Source organism: Narcine bancroftii, chromosome 10, assembly GCF_036971445.1.
Source record: "Narcine bancroftii isolate sNarBan1 chromosome 10, sNarBan1.hap1, whole genome shotgun sequence".
NCBI classification, from domain to species: Eukaryota; Metazoa; Chordata; class Chondrichthyes; order Torpediniformes; family Narcinidae; genus Narcine; species Narcine bancroftii.
The window spans coordinates 11,207,104-11,228,221 of NC_091478.1; the positions used below are offsets into that span (position 1 = coordinate 11,207,104).

At 45.7% G+C, this 21,118-nt stretch overlaps 1 protein-coding gene and 1 long non-coding RNA gene across 7 annotated transcripts in view; one reads left to right on the forward strand and one right to left on the reverse strand.

Moving 5' to 3' along the window:
* The window catches only part of LOC138744158 (microtubule-associated protein futsch-like), a 210,573-nt gene that overhangs the window by 185,161 nt on the left and 4,294 nt on the right, over positions 1-21,118 (reverse strand). For 5 of the 6 annotated variants that reach the window (XM_069899816.1, XM_069899815.1, XM_069899814.1 and 2 more), the window contains exon 4: positions 19,608-19,994. The gene's annotated coding sequence lies outside the window, so the exon portion shown is untranslated. Of the gene's footprint in view, positions 1-8,545; positions 8,757-19,607; positions 19,995-21,118 lie in introns of those variants that run through there. The other variant, XM_069899811.1, reaches the window with a different exon arrangement.
* LOC138744160 (uncharacterized) lies at positions 14,325-15,095 on the forward strand. Its single transcript, XR_011345329.1, has 2 exons — positions 14,325-14,508; positions 14,948-15,095. It is a non-coding gene; the product is annotated as an uncharacterized lncRNA (long non-coding RNA).

Consider the following 21,118-nt stretch of genomic DNA (forward strand, 5'->3'; position numbering starts at 1 on the left):
TTTTTACTCATTCTCCCAATCTATTTGTCTCTCCAGCTTCTCCATTTCCTTATCATTACTTGTCCCTCCATCTATCTTTGTATCATCTGCAAACTTATAGCCACAACACTATTTATTTCACAATCCTAACATAAAAAGTTGTCCCAATGATGACCCCTGTGGAACCCCATTGGTAACCTGTAGCCAACAATAATAGGGTCGCTTTATTCTTACTCCCCGTATCCTGCCCCTCAACCAATGCTCTACCCTTTCCAGTATCTTTCATGTAATTCCAAGGGCTCTCATCTTCTTAAGCAGCCTCATGTGTGGCATCTTATCAAAGGGATTTTGAAAAAGCAAAAAGACAATGTCTACTCCATGTTCTACGTCCAGCTTGCTTGTGGATTCCTCGAAAAAAATGTAGGTGAATCAACAAAGATTTCCCTTGGAGGAAACCCTGCTGACTTTGGCCTATATTTTCGTGCCTCTCCCATGCAAATGAAATTACTCTCTAACATCATCCTTGACAATAGACTCCAACAAAGTCCCAACCATCAACGTTAAGCTAACAGGTCTGCAACATCCCTTCCTTTTTCAAAATCGCGGAGTGACCTTTGCAATTTCCAGTCCTATGGAACCATGCCAGAATCTATTGATTCTTGAAGACTCCACAATTCTTTCAGAATCTGAGGGTGCATTCAATCTGACCCAGGAGACAGATATACCCTTAAACAATTCAGCTTCCCAAGCACCTTCTCTCTGGCAATCATGACTGCACTCACTTCTCTTCCATGATGCCCTTGAAAGTCAGATGTACTGCTAATGTCTTCCACAGTGAAATCTAATGCAAAATACTCATTTAGTTCCTCTTTCATCTCTTTGAATCCCATTACATATTTTCTATCTGTCCTCTCTCTACTCTCGTCTATTTTATTTAACTCTTAATATCCTTAAAAAAACTTTTTGCTATCCTTTTAATATTATTTGATAGCTCCCTTTCAACGTTCAGCTATTTCTTCCTAATTACCTTCTTAGATACCTTCTGTACATTTTTTTTTAAAGCTTCCCAGACCCGTCTCTTCCCACTAATTTTTGCTTCCTCGTACACCCTTTCCTTTGCTTTTACTTTGGCTTTGACTTCTCTTGTCAGATACAGTTGCATCATTTTTCCATTTAAATATTCCTCCTTTTTTGGAATATACTTGACCTGCACTTCCTTATTTCTTGCAGAAACTCCAGTCTTTGCTGCTCTGCCGTCCTCTCAGCCAGAGGATCTTTCCAATCAACTTTGGCCATTTCCTCTCTCATATCTCTGAGGTCTACTTTATTCCACTGGTGTATTAACATGTATTCCATCACATTATGATCACTACCTTCTAAGGATTCACTTACCTTCAACCACATGCCAAAAATCTTCATACTGCTGAGAAAAAAAGCAGAGATATTGATATGCCTCCTCCATAGGCAAGGTCTTCTGGATGCCCAGAAACATGACAGTACTAATCCTCTCCACTACCATCCTATCAATGAAAACAGATGCATGATCCCTTGACTTTCTCTTCCACAATCAACTCCTTGGCATTGGCCACATTGAGAGAAAGATTATTTTTCTGCCATTACACAACTGGACTTTTGATTCGAACCCACATGTTCAAAAATCCCATACAGCAGCAGGACCAGTGCTTAAGGTGGTTTAGAAGTTATATAGGACACAAGGTGTAGAGTACAAGGGCCAAGAAAGCATGCTGGAGTGATCATTTTCCACTACCCTTTGGTATCAGAAGAAGTACTGAAAAACTGATTTACACCACTACCAGACATAACACTGGTCACCAAATTACAGGAACAATTTAATGCGACTGTAAATAAAGTTCAAAGATATTTGGGGTCTCTGCAGCCTGCAGGAAGTTATTGTTGATTGATAGCACCAATTTTTTTAATGCTGAAGCTGAGTAATTATATTCATGTGGAGAGATCATCTAGGCTGGGATTGTTACCTTTGGAAAAATACAGACTGAGAATATAAAATTATGAGCCACCAAGACAGAGAAACGTTTGACTGGAGGGAAAAATTTCAAAGAGGATAGTTGAAAATGAATTCACTTCCTCAGAAGGAGGTAAAACAATTTATTCAACAAATGGTTGGGGTCTAGAGGTTATTGCTTGAAAGCATAGTTGTGGCAGAGACAAGTCTCCATTTTAAAAGTACTTAGATAAGGACTGCTCACAAGGCATTAGGAACCAAGAACTGGAGAGTGGAATTAATTTGGTCAATAATTGGATGTGATCAAACTTCTTGATATCAACGTGGTCATTTTCTGCTCGAGTCAGATTTAGTTCATATGAAGAATGGTCATTTCGTTCAGATGGTTGCAAATGTCAGAACATGGTATGACAACTTTAAACCACTGCTAACCAAACAGCTGTAATTTTACTGGGATTATGACATTCAGATGTTAATTTCTCAATTCCTTTTGACATTTTTTACATCCATTGGCAACTCACAGCAAAATATGAGTATTCCATAACAAAGTAGGAACAGTTATTTATTATTCACATGCATTAAAAATGTTTTACTATCGATTTTTAAAATAAAACTACTTTATAGATATCTATGGTTCAGCGATGGCGGAATATATAGGATCCAAATCATTATCTATTTATAGACCATTAGAGTCGTCACAACAGACATCTTATGATCTGGTTTAACTAACTCTAAGATTTTCTTTAATAATTTAAGCAGCTGACTAAATGAAACTAAAACCAAGTGGGCTGATTTAAATTTAAAGTATTGCTGGTTGGGTTAATTTTACATTTCAAAGTGAAAGCAAAAATCACACAAGTGACTTCACAGGAAAAATATTAATCCAGTGATGTACATGATCTAAAAAAAAAACCAAATGAAATAATACCAGCTGAGCTATGTTTCCTTTGAAGGAAACTTAGTTCAAAGAATTGTCAAACACAGTCTTCTGAGGAACTCAACAGTCAAGCACCATCAGTGGGAGAAAAAGAATGGTCGACATTTCAAGCCAAATCTTTTCAAGTTCATTCTAATCAGACAACTGTAAAGTACTATCAAGTACTGAAAAGCAGTGTTCTTCGGGTTTTAGTGTAAAAACATGCACACAAATGTGTTTATATAGATAGATAGAGCAATCTAGCACATCAAGCAATTTAAATGTGGTATGTATATAAAAGTAAATAAATATTGTGAAATAAGAGTAGATTCACAGAGGGACTGTATGAGCAGTTCATCAGACATTCAGGAGTCTGCTTCAGAGAACCTGTCACTCAGTCTGGTGGTTCTGGCTCTGATATTTCTCTCTCTCTTTCCCAATGGGAGTGGCTGAAGATGCCATATGCAGGGTGATAGGGGTCCTTAACAATTTTGTGTGCCCTCTTCAGACAATGATTCCAGTCGATCATGTTGATGGGTGAGTTGGGGTGGGGGGAATCCCCAGTGATCCTCTCTGCTGCTTAATGGTCCAATACTTTACAGGAGTGGTTTTCAAATGTTTTCTTACCACTCACAGACCAAGTATTCCCTATGCCATTAGTGTTCTGTGGTTAGTAAGGGATTGCTTAAAGTGGTCTGTAAGTGGAAAACCACTGTTTTAATCGTACCTATTTGACTCATTATGTGCAGTTTCATAACTCCAGAGGAAATGGGCCAATGGCAATATTTCTCAAGCAAAATATTTCACTAACAATTGGATCTACCGCAGTGGTTCTCAATCTTGTTTCCCCACTCACATACCACCTTAAGTAATCCCTTACTAATCACAGAGCTCTGATGGCATATGGATTACTTAAAGTGATATGTGAGTGGAAAGAAAATGTTGAAAACTATTTGCATACTATGCTTCAAGAAGATAGGAAGCTCTCAATAGACAATATGTCAAAGGAAGGTGTCAAGTTTTTTTTAAACAAGTCTTCAATTACTCTAATAGTCTCTTATATGATTTATTACCAACATCCTATAACACTCTTTAACTAGCTATTTGAAAAAAATAGTGATTCCCTTCTTCCCCAAACACATGCATCTCTGTTGATTGACCAGAGAAGAGCAAAGTTCAGGTCAAGTCAAGCCAAGTTTATTGTCATCTGATTGTACAAGTATAACCCGGTGAAACAGTGTTCTTTGGTCCTCGGTGCAAAAACATGCAAACATATAACCAGACATAACATACATGTAGACAAATAATACATATGTGGGACAAGTATTATAGCTATAAAAATAAAATAAATAACAATGGTTTTGTACAATGAGAGTCTCCAATGGTTAGTGAGAGCAGTTCCTTTACTCGCTCAGCATTCTCATTGCCCATGAGAGGAAGCTGTTCCTCAGCCTGGTGCTGCTGGCTCCGATACTCCAGTATCTCTTCTCCGACAGGAGCAGCTGAAAGATGCTGTGTGCAGGGTGGAAGAGGGCCTCAATGATTTAGTGTGCACTCGTCAGTCAACAATCCCGGTAGATGACTTTGATATTGGGGGCGGGGGGGGGGGGTGGGGGGAAGGGAGCCACCAGTGATCCTCTCTGCCATTCTTATGGTCCTGTGGATTGACCTCCAATCTATTTCTCTGCAGTAACTACACCACACTGCGATGCAGCCAGCCAGGACAGTCTTAATAGAGCTCCTGTAGAAGGTTGACAACATGGTGGCCGGTAGACTTGCCCGCTTCAGTCTTCTCCGGAAGTGCAGTTGCTGTGGTATCTTCCTGACAAATTAGGAGATGTTGAGTGTTCACGAGAGGTCACTCCAAGTAACTTGGTGCTCTCCACTCTCTCTACTAGAATTGTTGATGTGCATTGGAGGGCAGTCATTCCTGATCCTCCTGAAGTCCACGATCATCTCCTTTGTCTTGAACACATTGAGACTCAGATGTGCACCATTTTGTGCGATTTTCCACCTCTTCTCTGTTATTTGATTCATCATTGCTGCTGATGAGATTGACTGTTGTGTCATCTCTAAACTTTAAGACACTGTTAAAGCTGGATCTGGCAATGCAGTCATAGGTCAGTGGCATGAACATAGCCCTGATGTGCGCCAGTGCTCAGCGTAATGGTGCTAGATATTCTGCTACCGACCTGGACAGTCTTTTCATTGGGAAGTCCAGGATTGTTACAGACGTGGGTGTTGAGTCCCAGCGAGGACAGCTGCTTCACCAGCCTCTGGTGAATGATTGTATTAAATGCCAAGCTGAAGTCAATGAACAGCAGCCTGGTGTATGAGGCATTGTTCTCCAGGTGGGCCAGAAGGAAGTGAAGTGACAAGACTATAGGATTGTATGTGGAACTATTTCTTCTATAGGCAAATTGAAATGGACCCAGTGTCTTTGGGAGGTGTGCTTTGATGCTTGAAGCATTTCATAATATTGGAGGTCAGTGCCAATAGGGCAGTAGTCATTGAGGCCTGTTGTTGTCACTTTCTTGGGTACTGGGATGATGGTGGTTGTCTTGAACCCTGCAGGAATGATGGACTGCTGCAGTGAGGTGTTGAAGATGGCAGTGAAGACCTCTGTCAATTGGTCTGCACAGAGTTTCAGTACCCAACCAGGTATGTTGTCTGGTCTCACTGCCTTATGTGGGTTCACCTTGGATAGGGTTCTCCTCATCTCCGCTGCGGGCATCCGGGGGGCCCATTCATTAGGGGAACATAGAGCTTTCTTTATCATCATCCTGCTTTTCTCAAAAAACCATTCAGTCTGTCCGTAAGGGTCATTGTCCTTAATTTGCAAGGTTGCCTTGTGATCCATAATAGTCTTGATCCCTTGCCACATGGGCCTTGCGTCATCGGCTTTGCACAGCTGTCTGTAGACCTTCTGTGCGTATCCTCACCTTGCCTTCCGGATTGCACGGAAGAATTCAGTCCTGGATGATTTTAGTGCCATCCTATCCCCTCTCCTGAAGTCAGCATCACAAGCTCTGCATTAAACCATGGTTTCTGGTTAGCCTTGGTTGTGATTCATTTGATCTCAGCGACATCTTCAATGCGTTTGCTAATGTAGCCAGTCAGTGAGCTCATTTATTCCTTTTTGTTTACATGACCATTATTGGTGCTGCCTCCCTGAAACAGCTCCAGTCCATGGTCTCAAAGCAGTCTTGCAGCACTGCTATGTCTTCTCACCTACCCTGGCCACATCCTGATCTCCCTGCAAACTGACCTAGTTTGCTTTGCCAGCAGCCTGTCTGCTGGAGTATTATTGATTAGTTTCTATTTCAGTTTTATGTTGAGATAAATATATATTGCACCAGCACATTTAGAAGCTTGAATGTGGTTTGTGCACCATAAAATTCCTACTGTGTACATGGTCAGAGTGCAATTGAGCCAGTTTTCATTTTTCTTTGTGTTTGTGTGTGTGCATGTGTTGAATCTGCCAAGCCTAACCGGTGTCTCATTAGAGGGGACGATGAGTTGGCCTATAAGGAGGAGGTCCAGCAGCTGGCTCTGTGGTGTGCCCACAACAACTTGGCACTTAACACCCAGAAGACCAAGGAGATCAGATATGCTAGAAGCCACACCCATGCCCTTTTTACATCAATGGAGTTGTGGTGGAACGTGTAGCAAGCTTCAAGTTCCCTGGTGCCCACATGTCCGATGATCTCACCTGGTCCCTGAACTCCTCTATCCTGATCAAAAAGGTGCAACAGTGCCTTTATTTCCTGCAGAGCATGAAGTACACCTCTGTCCCAGGATACTGATGGATTTTTAGCACTGCGTATCAAGAGTATACTTACCTCTTCTTGCTCTCGAACAGCTGGTTCAAGAAGATTCAAATGGATCGTGGATTCAAAGATTTAGACTCATTAAACCATGAATACTGTCATCTCCCCCTGCATCATCAGAAAACATTAAACTCTGGCAACCCCTCGATAAGCCTGCCTGCCATGCAAGACAAACAAGATCAATTTGCAATTATTTGATGGCTTTTGGTAATCTCCTTTATTCAGGAAGTGGAGCTGAAGAGGAGAAAAAAAACTGAATAGCACAGTGCCCTACAGAGTTGCACCCAAGTGATCCATGTATGGCTCAACAGTGGATGGAGCAAGGCAATCCCTGTCACCATTTCCTTGGAAAGGTGGAATCTCCAAAGCACTGCACACAAGTTGCACCAATCCATTGGGTGACTTTGCCGCCCAGAATTTGACTTGAGATTTCTCTCATTCACTTGCAAAGATTCCGTCGGCCAGCAGGCATTTTAAACGAGCAAACAAAGGTATTTAAAGAACTTATTTTGTGCAAAGCTGGATTTCTTGCAATGGCCTTCTCCACAGAGGCTGACAGCTTCTGTAAATCTCTGCCCTTAAGTATTTCAATAGCAAATTGAGAACAATTAGTGACATAATGTGATCTTAAGGCGGTGCACCACATTTTATAAGCTACATGTGTCGCTGTGCTTTTTTCCCCCTCTTGCTGTCTCTTCTGCTCAGTTCCTTGGTTCTCTTTGCCCTTGCCTCCTCCTCCTCCTCCTCTTCCTTCCCCCTTATTGCATGGGAGCCTCAGTGGAACAGATAGCAATCCATCTATTTCTGAAACCATACATGGATGGCTAAACATGGATGAAAACTATCCTCATTCCAACCTTTAAGTCAGAATGCATCCTTCTCGCTCAAACAAACAGGCACACCTCTGAGCAAACAGAATCACCAATAAACCTGCAAGTTTTTGGTTAACTCATGAAGAAGAAGAAGAAAAATACTGTCAGGATTTCAGGGGAGGAAGCGGATTTTCCGAGTCATGCCAGTTTTCCTGTGCATGACAAACACTGGATTAGCGGAATAATCATAACTGCGGTTGGCAGAGCCATCCTCTGCATGTCTAGATTACCCACTCTGCATGCATTCAACATGCCATTCGGCTAACCAATTGGCTGTGCTGCGGACAATTTTCAAAACTCAACTTGTGCAAAAAATGGGAGAAAATTGGCAATCTATCTATCTATATACTCTGCTCAAGTATTCTATTTAATCTCCAGTCAACACATGCAGTGAATTTGTTGCTTTGAAAACATAGCTCATTGATCGGCTCACCTCAGTTATGCCCTCATTTATGCTTCTCAGCAATCTCTTCCTGCTTTACTTCATCACCTCCCATGAACAGATCCTTCTGTTACCTTCTCCACCTTGTGCTTATTCTATATACCTGCACGACTTGACTCAGACGATCCATGTAGTAACAATAGCCACATATTAATGACTTGGGCTAAAGAAGCAGCTGGAAAATTTCAGAACCTATTGGAGTGGTCTAAAATACCAAGGCAAGCTATCCAAAGTAAAAATCTAAAAATATTAGGATACTTACAAAAGCAATGAACGACTCAATATACAGTCTAAATAAAGATAAAACATGTACTCACTAATTATTATAATTAACAATGGAAAAGCTCAATTATTAATAGCAATTTTAATCCAACTTTCTGATAACTCTACCAACAGTAAAATTGTTCACTTATCCCCATTCTTCCTGTTAAAAATGCAATATTCCTGCATTATGAGAACTATTATTTATTACCACTTATAACACTGAAATTGTAATACGGCAAAGAACACGTTTTGACTTACCAGATCAATTAGTTCCTGAATACAGATTTTATTGGTAAACAATTCTGCTGTCGAAAATCTGTGTTTTACTTTGCAATATCTGTTTATTATGACCTAGCATGGAGAGTATCATATGAAACTGAGCTATTAATGTGAGTTGGCTCAAAGTTCAGAACACAGTCTGGCTGCTCCAGCTGAAGTGTAAAGAACCTGACACTGTAGCTCCAGAGCTGCGGCATGTCAGCTTTCTATGGCAATTTCTGACAGATAAGAACAGCAGAGAGTCAGCTGATACACACATAAGCAGAATTGAAATGGGTGACACAGTAAACAGACCTTATTTCACATTTTTTGAGAAGTTATTTTTCCATGGAAAGGAAAATAATACCATCTATATTTTAGTTAAGAGTACTGAATATTGGCTATTGCTCTGTTCTGTTCATATCGCACTGAAGGACAATATATTCTGCAATTTTAAATTGCTTTCAATTTATTATTTATATTACCCTTTGGTTTCCAATCCACACAAATTTTATTCTTTTTCAAAAATTTTTTGTAGCATGTTTCAGTAATCCCTTAAAGCTTTACAGGGTGAATCACATGAAAATGTTATTTGACTTGTTTGTAAATCACATGAAATCAATGCCTAACTATGAGTTCAACCTGAAGAAAGTTTCTAATTAATTTCTTTCTTAGGTTGTGGCAGGCAAATGAATTCTATTGTAATTTTCCATTCACTCATTAGAGAAGCTGGTTAAGGAAGTTTATTTCTTTGTCAAATTTATTAGACAAATATTTCAGTTGAAAAAAAAGACATTTCAACAACCCATATGGTACATGGGCAGTACAGGTTAGCACAGCACTGTTACAGTGGCAGCGATCGACACTGGAGTTTGAATCAGGTGCTGTCTAGGAGGAGTTTGCATGTTCTCCCCATGTCTGCGTCTGTTTCCTCCAGATGCTCTGGCTTCTTTCCACCATTCAAAAAATGTACCACAGTTTTAGGTCAACCGGGTGTAATTCAACTTGTGAGTTGAAAGGGTCCGTTACCATGTTGCATGTCTGTACGCCTAAATTTACAGATCCAAGGCAAATAAAAAAAAATGAGTGGCAAGTCAATGCAATGCCAGAAAGGACTTTAAATTCTGATCATTCATTCAGAGGATGCAGATATCGAGGGAGTGGTAAGGCTTTGGTTCAACAGGCTTCAGCGAGAACAGGCAAAAGGCAAGGGATAGTAGAAGTTGAAGTCAGAAAAGGCCACCCTTTTCAAGGAACAAAAAGCATTCAGCAGGTAGTCACAGTAAAGGGCAGGTTTTATATCCCATATATTTTGTTCGTCTAGTCATAAATAGTGGGAATGGCAGCCAAGGCAGGGGAATGCTCCTCCTGCAGAATGTGGGTTGTCAGGGAAGCCAGCAGCATCCCTGATGATTTCATCAGTCAGAAGTGCATCCAGCTGCAGCTCCTGACAAGCCAAGTTAAGGAATTGGAGCTGGGTGAACTCCGGATCATTTGAGAGGCAAAGGGGGTGATAGACAGGAGTTACAGGGATACTATCACACCTAGGAGGCAGGAGGAGGGTAGATGGGTGACATTCAGGAGAGAGAAAGGGAGCAGACAGGCAGTGCAGAGCACACCTGTGGCCATTCCTCTCAATAACAATTATACCATTTTGATACTGTTAGGGAGGACGACCTACCAGACACAAGCCACAGCAATCAGGTCTCTGGCACAGAATCCAGTTGGGTGGCTAAGAAGGAAGAGAGGAGGAGAGGCGATCTGTAGTGCTAGGGGATTCTAGTTAGGAAAGTTCAGTAGAAGTGATTGAGTATCCTGAATGGTATGTTGCCTCCCTGGTGCCAAGGTATGAGATATTTCAATTTGAGTTTACAGCATTCTCAGGAGGGAGGGTGAGCAGCCAGATGTCATGGTCCATATAGGAACCAATGACATGGGTAGGAAAAGTGAGGAGGTCCTGCAAGGAGAGTTCAGGGAGTTAAACACTAGGTTAAAAGACACGATCTCAGGATTGCTACGTGCTAGTATGGTTAGAAATCAGAGGATTAATGTCTTTAACATGTGGCTAAAAACGTGGTGCAGGAGGGAGGGCTTCAGGTTTCTGGATCATTGGGCTCTCTTCCAGGGAAGGTGGAACTTGTTCCAACAAGACAGTTTGCATCCAAACTGGAGGGACACTAATATCCTTGCGGGAAAGTTTGCTAGTGCTGCTCCGGGGGGGCTTAAACTAGATTTGTAGGGGGATGGGAACCAGAGCAGATAGAGGAGGGAAAAGATTATGCACCGTTAGAAGTCAACAGGTTGTATGTGGTGGAAATTTATAAGGAGTATTGTAGGAAAGGCAGATGAGCTTAGAGTATGGATTGACATGTGTAATGATGACATTGTGGCCATTAGTGAAACCTGGTTGCAGGAGGGGCAGGACTGGCAGCTCAATGATCCAGGCTTCCGTTGCTTTAGACCTGATAGAACAGGGGGCGATGTAAGGGGGAGGAGTGGCATTGCTCGTTAGGGAATATATCACAACTGTGCTCAGGCAGGACAGACCAGAGGGCTTGTCTACTGAGGCATCATTGGTGGAGCTGAGGAATGGGAAAGGTATGACCACACTAATGGGATTGTATTATAGACCACCCAGTAGTCAACGAGAATTGGAAGAGCAAATCTGTAGAGATTGAGCAGACAGCTGCAGGAAATACAAGGCTGTGATGGTAGGGGATTTTAATTTTCCACTTATTGAATGGGACTCCCATACTGCAAGGGCTGGATGGCTTGGAGTTCATCAATGTGTTCATGAAAAATTTCTAAATCAATATATAGAGGTACCAACTAGAGAGAATACAAATATTGTATTCTCTAGGGAACTAGACAGGACAGGTGACAGATGTATGTGCAGGGAGGGGAACATTTTAGGTCAAGTGATCATAATGCTATTAGTTTCAATTATGGAGAAGGATAGGTCTGGGCCCTCGGGTTGAGTTTCTAAATTAGAGAAGGGCCAATTTTGAGGAAATGAGAAAGGATCTAGAATGCATGGATTGAGATAACTTGTTTTCAGGTTAGGATGTGTGAGGTAATTGAAGGAACTTCAAAGGTGTAAGTTTGAGAGTACAGAGTTTGTATGTTCCTATCAAGATTGAAGGCAAAGATATCAGGCATAGGGAACCATGGTTTTTGAGGGATATTGGATATCTGGTTCAGAAGGTGCTTAGCAGGCATAGGCAACATGGAGCAAATGAGGTACTTGACGAGTATAAAAAATGCAAGAAAAATCTCAAGACATAGGAAAGCAAGACATAGGAAAGCAAGACATAGGAAAGCAAGACATAGGAAAGCAAGACATAGGAAAGCAAGACATAGGAAAGCAAGACATAGGAAAGCAAGACATAGGAAAGCAAGACATAGGAAAGCAAGACATAGGAAAGCAAGACATAGGAAAGCAAGACATAGGAAAGCAAGACATAGGAAAGCAAGACATAGGAAAGCAAGACATAGGAAAGCAAGACATAGGAAAGCAAGACATAGGAAAGCAAGACATAGGAAAGCAAGACATAGGAAAGCAAGACATAGGAAAGCAAGACATAGGAAAGCAAGACATAGGAAAGCAAGACATAGGAAAGCAAGACATAGGAAAGCAAGACATAGGAAAGCAAGACATAGGAAAGCAAGACATAGGAAAGCAAGACATAGGAAAGCAAGACATAGGAAAGCAAGACATAGGAAAGCAAGACATAGGAAAGCAAGACATAGGAAAGCAAGACATAGGAAAGCAAGACATAGGAAAGCAAGACATAGGAAAGCAAGACATAGGAAAGCAAGACATAGGAAAGCAAGACATAGGAAAGCAAGACATAGGAAAGCAAGACATAGGAAAGCAAGACATAGGAAAGCAAGACATAGGAAAGCAAGACATAGGAAAGCAAGACATAGGAAAGCAAGACATAGGAAAGCAAGACATAGGAAAGCAAGACATAGGAAAGCAAGACATAGGAAAGCAAGACATAGGAAAGCAAGACATAGGAAAGCAAGACATAGGAAAGCAAGACATGCGGTTGCTTTGGCAGACAATGTGAATGAAAATCCTAAGGGACTCTAATATGTATATTAAGAGCAAAAGGCTAAGTAAGGGACAAAATTGGTTCTCTTGAAGATCACAGTGGTTGTCTCTGTACAGAGCCAAAAGAGATGGGGGAAGATCTTAATTTTTTTTTCCCCATCAGTATTCACTCAGGAAACAGGCACAGAATCATGGGAGATCCCAGCACCGATCCCTGCAGCACATCACTAGTCACAGGCCTCCAGTCTGAGAAGCTATTGTCCACGGCCACTCACTGGCTTCTCCCACACAGCCAATGTTTTTGAATATTTTAATATGAGATTTCACATCCAAAGTACAGAGAACCTATGGATAGATGTTAAAATTCTCAAAGATACACTACACTTAAAATCACCAATGCCTGAAGAGGGCGCACAAAATCAGTGAACCGGTGCGGACTCGAAAGGCCAACATGGCCTGTTTCCGCTCCGTAAATGGTTATATGGTTAAGTAAGGAAAACAAGCAGTGAGGTCATGGAAGCTATACAGATTAAAGAGGAGGAATTGCTTGCTGTCTTAAAGCAAATATGGGTGGCTAAATCATAAGGACCTGACAAGATATTCCCTTGGACCTTTAGGGATGCTCATATAGAAATTTCAGGGACTCTGGCAGAAATATTTAAAATATCCTAAACCAATTTCAAGCACGATATATGTATCCATATTCTTTTCCTATCTAAAAGTTAAACTCACTCAAGTAACAGGTAGGAACCATGGCAAGAGGTTTGCAGAACCAAGAAACATTTGGTTGAAATTATTGTTTGGCCTTTTGGGATTTGAACAAATTGCTAGCAAAATCTGCAATTCTAACCGACGCTGTTGGTGAACCATCGTCTTGAACCACTTCAATATTCTCGCATTGATCTTGGTTGGAGAGTTCAGAGAGAAATGATGAAGAATCTTGAAGTCAAGAATGCCTGTGATCTGGAAAAGAATTGGAAGTGGTCGTGACCCAAAGCCCCTGCTGTGCTTATCCTCCCTGAAGGCTGAGACAGTGGGTTTGAGACGCTAGTCAGAGTTGCCTGGATGAGTAATGCATTGCATTGCAGCTATTGAGTGCAGGTCTGGAAGAAATATATACGTGATGTCATTGTTGGGGTGCCAATCAACCTGGCTGCCTTGTTGTGGATGGTTTAGGAGCTTTTTGATGTGCACTTGCCCATCCAAGTGACTTCCTGACTTGTGTCTTGTAGCTGTTGAAAAGGTGAAATGTAAACAGAATATGATGGAAACACTTGGCATGTCAGCAACATCTATGGAAAGAGAAAAAGGATCAATGATTCAAGTAGAAGATCCATTATCTGGCATACAACTCGTACATGAAGTTACAGAATGTCAGAGTTTGATCAAGTACAGATTTCAGGATGAAGTACCAACTTTCATCAAAATGATGCAACAGCTGTGGGGTCAAGAGAGTTACCCGCTGCAGGATGTTTTTGCATCCATGGTCCATGAGTTTTGGTTAATGGTGATTCCCAGGATATTGACAGAAGGGGGATTCAGTCATGGTAAGGCAATTAAATGTAGTGTGGTTGGTGTGCTGCGCAGCGAGCGAAATAAAAAAACACACGGAAGCTGTGAGCTGAACCAACTTTACTGGAACTCTCCAAGAGCTTATGAGCACGACCCCATGATCCTTTGCGCCCATTCCTTCCCTCCCCCCCCCCCTCCCCCCCCGGGGACCATTGTGACATCAGCCCAATGCAAGCCTGACCATTATGACCCAGTTCGCTTGCGGATCAGTGCAGCCTGCTCCAGTGGTTACATGGTTTTCTTGTTGACGATGGTTATTACCAGGCACCTTTGTGCCGTGAATATTAAGTGTCATCTATCAGTCCATTCCTGACTAGGCCAAATTGCTAATCAAGTGAGTTGAGCAAGGATGGTTCAATCAATCATGCAAGTTTAATCCAGTGCAGAGTTCAAGATAAAGAAACTAATCCAAGCAATTTGGACAAAGAAAACCTTTTGATTCAAATCCAGACCAAAGACGTCCAAAAGTAAATTGCATATCAAACCCCACTATTACAGGAGGACATGTTTTACAAAGATCACACAGATTCCATTTTTTTGCCAGAATAGCTTTGTTTTGATGGACAATCATATGCACAATGACATATTTCTTGTATTTATTCTTGCTTTAAACAAAAAAGGAAATAGAGTGCAAAGTATATTTAAGCATAGGAAAGCAGACAAAGAGTGTGGCAAATAATGTGAGCATTTTGCAGAACTTCATATAGGTGCAATTTAAAATTTCAACATTTAAAAGCGTTATAATCTACATTGTAAACATTACCTTTTTCCAGTGGAACGACTGAATGCATTCTGAAGACATCAGGTGATACAGTTGTACAGAGCTGAAATAGTCCCATCAGCTGAGACCACCTCTGTTTGTTTTACCATGCCCATTTAAGAATTTGACAAATGTCTCCCAAATATAGTAATAATACCTGACTCCACCAAGTTTTCATCAGTGAGTTCTGGATATTGGGGAGAGAGAGGGAGAGGGGGGGAGGGAGAGGGGGGGAGGGAGAGGGGGGGAGGGAGAGGGGGGGAGGGAGAGGGGGGGAGGGAGAGGGGGGGAGGGAGAGGGGGGGAGGGAGAGGGGGGGAGGGAGAGGGGGGGAGGGAGAGGGGGGGAGGGAGAGGGGGGGAGGGAGAGGGGGGGAGGGAGAGGGGGGGAGGGAGAGGGGGGGAGGGAGAGGGGGGGAGGGAGAGGGGGGGAGGGAGAGGGGGGGAGGGAGAGGGGGGGAGGGAGAGGGGGGGAGGGAGAGGGGGGGAGGGAGAGGGGGGGAGGGAGAGGGGGGGGAGGGAGAGGGGGGGAGGGAGAGGGGGGGAGGGAGAGGGGGGGAGGGAGAGGGGGGAGGAGAGGGGGGAGGGAGAGGGGGGTGGGAGAGGGGGGTGGGAGAGGGGGGTGGGAGAGGGGGGTGGGAGAGGGGGGTGGGAGAGGGGGGTGGGAGAGGGGGGTGGGAGAGGGGGGTGGGAGAGGGGGGTGGGGGAGGGGGGTGGGGGAGGGGGGTGGGGGAGGGGGGTGGGGGAGGGGGGTGGGGGAGGGGGGTGGGGGAGGGGGGTGGGGGAGGGGGGTGGGGGAGGGGGGTGGGGGAGGGGGGTGGGGGAGGGGGGTGGGGGAGGGGGGTGGGGGAGGGGGGTGGGGGAGGGGGGTGGGGGAGGGGGGTGGGGGAGGGGGGTGGGGGAGGGGGGTGGGGGAGGGGGGTGGGGGAGGGGGGTGGGGGAGGGGGGTGGGGGAGGGGGGAGGGGGAGGGGGGAGGGGGAGGGGGGAGGGGGAGGGGGGAGGGAGAGGGGGGAGGGAGAGGGGGGAGGGAGAGGGGGGAGGGAGAGGGGGGAGGGAGAGGGGGGAGGGAGAGGGGGAGGGAGAGGGGGAGGGAGAGGGGGAGGGAGAGGGGGAGGGAGAGGGGGGAGGGAGAGGGGGGAGGGAGAGGGGGGAGGGAGAGGGGGGAGGGAGAGGGGGGAGGGAGAGGGGGGAGGGAGAGGGGGGAGGGAGAGGGGGGAGGGAGAGGGGGGAGGGAGAGGGGGGAGGGAGAGGGGGGAGGGAGAGGGGGGAGGGAGAGGGGGGAGGGAGAGGGGGGAGGGAGAGGGGGGAGGGAGAGGGGGGAGGGAGAGGGGGGAGGGAGAGGGGGGAGGGAGAGGGGGGAGGGAGAGGGGGGAGGGAGAGGGGGGAGGGAGGAGGGAGAGGGGGGAGGGAGAGGGGGGAGGGGGGAGGGGGGAGGGAGGGAGAGGGGGGAGGGAGGGAGAGGGGGGAGGGAGGGAGAGGGGGGAGGGAGGGAGAGGGGGGAGGGAGGGAGAGGGGGGAGGGAGGGAGAGGGGGGAGGGAGGGAGAGGGGGGAGGGAGGGAGAGGGGGGAGGGAGGGAGAGGGGGGAGGGAGGTGAGGGGGGAGGGAGGGAGAGGGGGGAGGGAGGGAGAGGGGGGAGGGAGGGAGAGGGGGGAGGGAGGGAGAGGGGGGGAGGGAGGGAGAGGGGGGAGGGAGGGAGAGGGGGGAGGGAGGGAGAGGGGGGAGGGAGGGGGGGGGGGAGAGGGGGGAGGGAGGGAGAGGGGGGAGGGAGGGAGAGGGGGGAGGGAGGGAGAGGGGGGAGGGAGGAGAGGGGGGAGGGAGGGAGAGGGGGGAGGAGGGAGAGGGGGGAGGGAGGGAGAGGGGGGAGGGGAGAGGGGGGAGGGAGGGAGAGGGGGAGGGTGGGAGGTGGGGGAGGGTGGAGGGAGAGGGGGGAGGGAGGGAGGGAGAGGGGGGAGGGAGGGAGGGAGAGGGGGGGAGGGAGGGAGGGAGAGGGGGGAGGGTGGGAGGGAGAGGGGGGAGGGTGGGAGGGAGAGGGGGGAGGGAGGGAGGGAGAGGGGGGAGGGAGGGAGGAGAGGGGGGAGGGAGGGAGGGGGAGGGAGGAGGGAGGGGGGAGGGAGGGAGGGGGAGGGGGGAGGGAGGGAGGGAGAGGGGGGAGGGAGGGAGGGAGAGGGGGGAGGGAGGGAGGGAGAGGGGGGAGGGAGGGAGGGAGAGGGGGGAGGGAGGGAGGGAGAGGGGGGAGGGAGGGAGGGAGAGGGGGGAGGGAGGGAGGAGAGGGGGGAGGGAGGGAGGGAGAGGGGGGAGGGAGGGAGGGAGAGGGGGGAGGGAGGGAGGGAGAGGGGGGAGGGAGGGAGAGGGGGGAGGGAGGGAGGGAGAGGGGGGAGGGAGGGAGGGAGAGGGGGGAGGGAGGGAGGGAGAGGGGGGAGGGAGGGAGGGAGAGGGGGGAGGGAGGGAGGGAGAGGGGGGAGGGAGGGAGGGAGAGGGGGGAGGGAGGGAGGGAGAGGGGGAGGGAGGGAGGGAGAGGGGGAGGGAGGTTGGGAGAGGGGGAGGGAGGTTGGGAGAGGGGGAGGGAGGGAGGGTGTGTGTGTGTGGGGGAGGGAGAGAGGAAAGTGTGTGTGTGTGTGTGTGTGTGGGGGGGAGGGAGAGAGGGGGAGGGAGAGAGGGTGTGTGTGTGTGTGTGTGTGTGTGTGTGTTGTGTGTGTGTGTGTGTGTGTGTGTGTGTGTGTGTGTGTGTGTGTGCAAATACTCTAATCTTCCTCTCATCTTATACCTGTGCCGCCTTGTCCTCCCATGGAAAAAAGATTTGACTATCTACTAAATCTATGCCCTTTAAAGTTGGGTGAATGGTTAAACTCAAAAGTTCACTTACTGAATGTCAAATACAGAGTAGACTTCCAAATGCTCTAATAATGAATTATTCTTCATGATAAACATTTTGATACAGAGGCAGATTCAGCGAGTTCATCTCTCTCCACCTGATGTCAAAATGTCTGTCCGTGGTCTCATGCACTGTCAGACTACGAACACCAGCAAATTGGAGGAACAACACCGTCTGGGCATCTCCAAAAAGAGGGCATTGACATCAACTTCACCTGTTTCCGTTAGCCCTCCCCCCCACCCCAGCTCTCCCCTTTCCCATTCACATCTCTCCTTTATCTCTTTCCCTTTCTCCTCTACTTCAGCTCTGCATTCACAAAGCCACCACGCCCCGATCTTTTCTCACCTTTCCCCAGTACTCCTGTTTATGTCCACCTTTTGTCCGTTAGCCTGTGCTCCTCCCCCCTGCCTTTTTTTTTCCCCCTTCTCCCCCAGCCTTTTTATTCAGGTGCCTGCCTGCCTGCTTTTTGCTGATCCCTTGAAGGGTTCAAGCCCGAAATGTTGGTTTCCAGTATATCTTGACCTCCTATGGATGCTACGAGACCTGCTGAGTTCCTCCAGCATTTTTTAGTTTTTACTACAATCACAACCTCTGCAGACTTTTGTGTTTCGCCTCAAAAAAAAACTATGAGATAACTAGACCTCAAAGGCGATAGAACCAGGCAATATCACAGCCATAATGCAAGATCTATGCTCCCGAACTAGCTGTATCTCCTCAAGCTGCTTCCTTACAGACATAACACCAGCATCACACAGTTAGTCAAAAAACAATGAAGATAATCCAGTCTATTCCCAATCATCAACAAAGAGATGAAGGGATGCAACTTCAGTCCCATCAAGCTAATCAGTAGCTGGCTCACATGCAGTTTGTTTTTGCTGCCAGAATAACCCGACCCCAGATCTTGGTCCAAACATGCACCAGTAAATTGCTGAATTCCATACACAAGTCAAAAATGACTACTCTTGAAATCAAGATATGATGCGGACAAGGCTATTGGCCACCATGAGGTCAACCTTCTACAGGAGCTCTGTTGAGAGCATCCTCGCTGGCTACATCACAGTGTTGTACGGTTTCTACAGAGGAATAGATCAGAGGTAAATCCAGAGGACTGTAAGAGTGGCAGAGAGGATCACTGGAGTCTTCCCCCCCACCCATTGTCGTGATCTACTGGGATCGATGTCTGAAGAGGTTGTGAATCATTGAGGATTCCTACCACCCTGCACCCAGCTGCTCCTATTGGGAAAGAGATAGCGGAGTATCAGAGCCAGAACCACTAGGTTGAGGAACAGCTTCTTTCCCATGGGCAGTGAGAATGCTGAACAACCAAAGGAACTGCTCACATTAACCATCTGAGACTCTCATATTCAAGAAACTATATTTTATTTATTTGTATAAATGAATACTTGTCCTGCATGTGTATTGTTTGTGTGTTATATCTGGTTGTGCGTCTGCGTGTTTTGCACCGAGGACCGGAGCACACTGTTTCATCGGGTTGTACTCGTGCAACCAGATGACAATAAACTTGATTTTATCAAGTTGACATCAAGGTATCAAGAAAACACTCAGTCATCTACCTCATCAATAACCTTTCTTCCGTCATGAGATCAAAGGGAATATTTGCTCAACATTCCATTCACAGCATCTCAAAAATGAAATAGTTTATGTCTGCAGCAAGACATGGACAACACTCTGGGAAAGCTTATAAATGGCTAATAATATGCCACAAAATTGTGAGGCAATGATCAACCACAACAAGAAACATTCTAATAATTTCTTCTTGATATTCAATGACATCACCTACCATCTAAATAGTGTGAGGAAGTGTTGTCCAGGAACTCAAAAGGCCCTCATGAGACGTCAAGAGTAGTCGCAAGATGGGTACTCTGCAGGGAGTGATTCATTTCCTGCCTTTCCAAAGCCCTCTCATCTTCCGCATGGCATAAATCAGGAGTGTGATGGAATACTTTTCATTTGTTTGGAAGAGTGAAGTTCCCAATAATTCTCAAAAACCTCAAATCCATCCAAGATCCACATTCTCGGACTGGGTGCCGAGGGCAGGAAGGGCTCGCAAAAGGCCTCAGGCGCTGATCGTGACGGAGATTTGGATTTGGTGCTCGGGTTGTCGATGAATCAGCCAGGAGTCTGGGCGGCTGTCCTCTCTATGCCTCAAGACCTGCGAGATTCTCCTCTGAATTGCAACGAAGAAATTTTGTGTGTGTGTTAGACGGCATCGCTCTGTGTAATCCTAAAATTTCTTTTTTTTTAAAAAAAAAATGTTTATATAGCTAATTTATATCTTTTTACATTAACTGTCCTGAGGGAGGGAGGTTGGGAGAGGGGGTTTTGGGGCAGGGGTGAATACTATCATGTATGTAATTTTAATCTGTTTTTTTGGAACGATATGTAAAGACTTACAAAAGTGATGATCAATTTATTGTTCAACAACGAGTCAGTTTGCTTTAGATACACTATTTTTACATTTTAAATTTAAACTTAGATGTACAGCATGGTAACAGGCCCTTTCAGCCCTCAAGCCTGTGCCACCTAATTTTTCCCTATTGACCTAAGCCCCTGGAAGGATGGGAGGAAACCCATGCAGTCACAGGGAGAATGTACAAACTCCTTACAGACAGTGCAATATTTGAACCCTGGTCCCGATCGCTGGCGCTTTAACAGCGTTGTGCTAAATGCCACACCAGCCATGTTTAAGAGGCATTTACACAGACACATGATCAGGCAAGGAATAGGTTGAAATAGACTTTGTCATCATGCCTTGTTTGAATATGGAAAAGATTCATTTTTCAGTTAATAATTCAGATATAAGATTTCAGACGCTGTGGCGGGGGGGGGGGGGGGGACTCACTTATTTTATAATTTAACTTCAATGTAATTAAATCATCTGACTTGTCTTTTCCATGTTCTTTTTCATATTTCTTTTCTCCCTTCATTTTTCTTTTAATGCTAATCATATATAGAAACATAGAAAATAGGTGCAGGAGGAGGCCATTTGGCTCTTCAAGCCTACACCACCATTCATTATGATCATGGCTGATCAGTACCCAGTTCCTGTCTTCTCCCCATATCCCCTAATTCCCTTGGCCACAAGGGCCAAATCTAACCTACACTTAAATATTAATAGGGAACCGGCCTCAACTACTTCCTGTGGCAAAGAATTCCACACATTTACCACTCTCAGAGAAGAAATTTTTCCTCATCTCAGTCCTAAAAAAATTTCCCCTTATCCTTAAACTATGGCTCCTGGTTCTGGTTTTTCCCAGCATTGGAAACAACCTTCCTGCATCTAGCCTGTCT